The 3,598-nt window shown below is 38.4% G+C and overlaps 1 protein-coding gene across 1 annotated transcript in view; it reads right to left on the reverse strand.

The window, feature by feature from the left end:
- The window catches only part of LOC103396168 (dipeptidyl aminopeptidase-like protein 6), a 67,516-nt gene that overhangs the window by 44,975 nt on the left and 18,943 nt on the right, over nt 1-3,598 (reverse strand). The window lies entirely within an intron of this gene.

Below are 3,598 nucleotides of genomic sequence, written 5' to 3' on the forward strand. Positions count from 1 at the left end.
TTGTGCTTCAATTCCCTCGTGGTGTGTCACGTCCCTGTGCACACACCCATTCCACGTTCTTGTTAGCACAGCTTGGGTGCCTATTTGGGCTGCACTTGTGCTCTCTCTCTGTCACACACACGCAGCGACACACACACACACTCATACACATTTTTATCAGAAGCTCGCTATATCTGCAGAACACCTGTCCTTTTGAACCAAATTGTCTGTTGGAAAAAACAAGGAAGTGAACCCATCTGAATCTAGTCAGTTACATGGAAGAGAGATGTTTGGCAGGAACAACGTCAGACATTCATGACAGGAATATTATCCAGCACTGCAATGTCTTTAATGCCATTCAAAGGTTCTTTTTTTAAATGATGATAATCTTTCTCTGCAACAACCACAGCCACAAATGTATAGAAATCACCACTAATGGAGTAATTCACAAAATGTTTTAAGCCACACAGTGGAAATTCATTTTAAAAAAACATCACTTAAATGAAATATGCCAAAAGGTGAAAAGGTCACACATGGTAAACACAACCCATAACAGATGCAGTTGAAATGTTTCAAGATGTTTTCTTAATGCAGGACTTAACAGTTAATGATAGTAACCATGGCTTCCAATGCATTAATGCTCAGATAATCACCACCATCATTATAATCCTCATCACAGGAAGCTTCTAACCAACTGGGAACATACAGCACATGAGAACAAACCTGCAGCCTGCAGTCCTACAAGGATCATAAATCAATGTTAAAAGATTGAGGACTTTATGACCTTATCAAAATTGTAATAAATTAACCCTAATTAACAAAGGTAATTCTTCCTTAAAAAGCAGCGTCCTTAAATGCTGAATTGCAGCATTAACAAATCAATTAACACCAGATGTGTCCAAATGACCTTACCAAAACAAAGACATTAATGCAATACCAGAATAATCCACAATACATATGTATATAATGCACCAAATTGCTCTTATCATATTTCATAACTTACCTGGTTGACAACGTTTTGTCTTTCCTGAGAAGCAGAGTCACCTCTCAAAAGTTTGTGAAGCTCTATTTTCTGTGAAACGCACACTTTGTGGTTGCAGAGTGATTCAACTTCAGTCAACTTAAAAAGGTCATCTATCAAACCAAAAACAGCATTTGGCTCTGCTGTGGCTGTGCAGCTCCATACATAGCCTCAGGGAGCCGTATGGACCAGCTTACTGCCAAGACAAATTTCAGCACCACATCTGTGGACAGCTCCACAGAGACGTGAGGGATGGAGCCAGTTAGTCTGCGTCTGTTACTGTCCAACAAATACATGTATGGATCATCTCATTCAGATTTGAAGCATGTTTAATCACATTTATTTTACACAAGCCTGAAAATAAAAAACTTAAAAACACAAAATAAAGAACATTTGTATAAATGGAGATTATGGTTTAATCCCCAAATGTGTAACACACTCCTTTATTATCCGTTTTCTCTTTGCTGATGTGATTTCCTCAGTTGTTATATTTAACATTTTTCCTGCTGTCAGGATGAAAGAGTCTGATCATTAGCAGCAGAAAATACAGCATATGAACGATGTTCTGAAGAGTAGAGATGGCCAACTTAATCGTATAACAACACAAAACAAACTGCACTAATCAAAAGCAAATACAAGGGATAAGTCAGGTGTCCAGACAAGCTCTAATACACACAAGATTAAAACACTGCAAAGAGACTAAACACTTATCAGTTTTTTTCTTTTGTTTTTTCTCTTTTTTAAAAAATTAAGTTTCTGTTAACAGTTAACTCTGCATGTACAACAGACTACCAGATTTAATTGGACAAGCAAAAAGAACTAACACCCAGGGGACAAACAGCGTGCCAAATGGACCAAACCCAGCTCACACTGTTGTTCAAATCACTTCTTTAAATGTTAATAAAATCATTTTTATTACTGTAGCATTTATTAACTGCGTGGTTTGCTCCTGCCAGAAATACTGGCAATATGGCGGTTCCTGTCCAATAACTCTTGTTCTTTAACAAGTGCTTCGTAAGTGTGAAAATATTGTTGCATTTATTTTAGAGCCATATGGAGCCTTATGTCTCACTGCCGTTAAACAGTGATGGTCTTCCACTGTCTGCTAGCTCCCTCCAGTGATCACTGCTTGTCTGACATCTGGATGTTGGTCAATTTGATTGTAAAGCATTTTTATTACAGGACACAGAGTTGAGTGATAAAAAAAATTAATGTATACAATTTCCATCTAAAGGTTAAAAAAAAAACACATAAAAAAAATAAATGTATACAATTTCCATCTAAAGGTTAATGTTGTGATGAAATTCGTGAACGTATAAGTGGACATAAAGGTTTTAACCACCAAACGTCACCGCCAACGCTGCATTCCCTGGTTGTTTCAAAAGTACAGTGAGGAAAAGACAGAAAAAGAGACAGAAAGAGAAGACCACTGAGGAGGACAGGGCTATTTTCTTATTTGAAAACCCATTTCTTTCTGAAGTCCACTCTTTACAGAACAAACAGCAGTGCTAAAGTCTTCCACAGCCAGGACCACAACAAACAAACAAAGCCAGAGGCTGGAACCTAGAACCATGCACTGACATACTTCACTAAAAGGCTTAAGATCATTCCAACAAAAATGACCATCAAGGCCATGTTGTAAGTGTAGATTGCACTTAATAATATTAGATAAAAAAAGGTCCTTAAAAGGAATAACAACACATTTTGAAAACATGATGAATGGGTTATAATGTAAAAGGTTAGAGCTGCAGACGTCAGAAAGGTAATAATAATAATTAATATTAATGTTCTTATTAGAATTTAAATTAAAATATAAAATCATTTTACATATTCAGTTGATACAGTACTACTGTGTACTCGTTACATACAGAGACAAAGCATAATAATAGCAATATTACAGTACATACACATTAAAATGCTTTAAAGCACTAATGTGGATACTTAGAGTAAGTGCAGGAATGGAAATAAAAAAAAAAACAAACCCTGGTTTCACAGGATTTGTTACAAACCTAAGCTGCAAAGACTCTCACTTGCTGTTGTGGTGCAGTGAGGCTCGTTAGAAGTGAGAATATGGAAGTAAACAAAGGCCTGGACTGGTTTCTCTGGGACTACAGCAGTTAATGGTTTCACTCTTTGTGTGTGCCCTGGGGCTGCTCTGTAGAACTATGTTTTTCTAAACAGTGTTAAAACTGATACCAGTGAAAACGCTCCGAGTGACCTCTGTTTTATGTCAGGATAGCGGGGGAAAAGGAATGCAACCAGCAGCACCTAGACCAGTGTGACCGCGGTGAATGTAAACTGCTCCTGTGCTTTTAACGCCAACCCACTGCCAACAGTCAACAACTGCAGTTGATTTTGGAACAATCTGTTTCCATTCAGCCATTGGTGCCAAACATCAGTCCTGGGCCAATTCAATCATCACTGATCCCACGGCCTGCTGCGACTGTCCCACTGTCACCACACCTGCCGGGCCGAGCGCAAACAAACACTGTTCGCATCTCCGCTCCCCTCTGCTGAGCTGTGACTGTAAATCACAGGTTCACGATAAAGCCGTCCTGCCCTTCCTGCTTTATCACACATCTGACTGTACTCAAAGTT

This window comes from Cynoglossus semilaevis, chromosome 20 (assembly GCF_000523025.1).
Source record: "Cynoglossus semilaevis isolate Cse_v1.0 chromosome 20, Cse_v1.0, whole genome shotgun sequence".
Taxonomy (NCBI): Eukaryota; Metazoa; Chordata; class Actinopteri; order Pleuronectiformes; family Cynoglossidae; genus Cynoglossus; species Cynoglossus semilaevis.